The sequence below is a fragment of the Nannospalax galili genome, unplaced genomic scaffold (assembly GCF_000622305.1).
Source record: "Nannospalax galili isolate Female #2095 unplaced genomic scaffold, S.galili_v1.0 scaffold311, whole genome shotgun sequence".
Lineage (NCBI taxonomy): Eukaryota > Metazoa > Chordata > Mammalia > Rodentia > Spalacidae > Nannospalax > Nannospalax galili.
The window spans coordinates 3,011,030-3,011,548 of record NW_008330298.1 but is presented as its reverse complement, the minus strand read 5'-3'; the positions used below and the strand labels follow the sequence as shown (position 1 = coordinate 3,011,548).

The 519-nt window shown below is 40.1% G+C and overlaps 1 protein-coding gene across 3 annotated transcripts in view; it reads right to left on the bottom strand.

The window, feature by feature from the left end:
- The window catches only part of Dock11 (dedicator of cytokinesis 11), a 221,678-nt gene that overhangs the window by 44,870 nt on the left and 176,289 nt on the right, over positions 1 to 519 (bottom strand). The gene's annotated exons all lie outside the window — the stretch shown is intronic.

Genomic DNA, 519 nt, shown 5'->3' with positions numbered 1-519 from the left:
TCATGGTTTGATTTATGGTCTGATGCTTTACTGCTATTGTAAGCTTTCTAATTATAAATAAAGTTTGTAGAAGGCTGCTTTCAGAAGAGAAGTAGAGACAGAAGTAGAAAAAGAAAGAAGATATTCAGGCTGACCTCCCCCAAGTGGGTCAGTCAACAGCCTCTACTAGAACTGTAATTGTGGCTTCTGGTATAGTCATTCCTACCGCCGCAGTTACCTTCACCCCTTCAGGCCCCGGACTCAGCTGGAGCTGGACTTCGGCAAAAGACCACCCTACCAAAAGCCATTTATAGATTCAATGCAATGCCAATCAAAATTCCCATGACATTCTTCATAGAATTAGAAAAAAAAACATTCTAAGATTCACATGGAAGCACAAAAGACCTCGGATAGCCAAAGCAACCCTGAACACTAAGAGCAATGCCTGGGGGATTACTATACCAGACATTGAACTGTATTACAGAGGTATAGTCATAAAAACAACATGGTACTGGCAAAAAAAAAAAAAAAAATTAACCC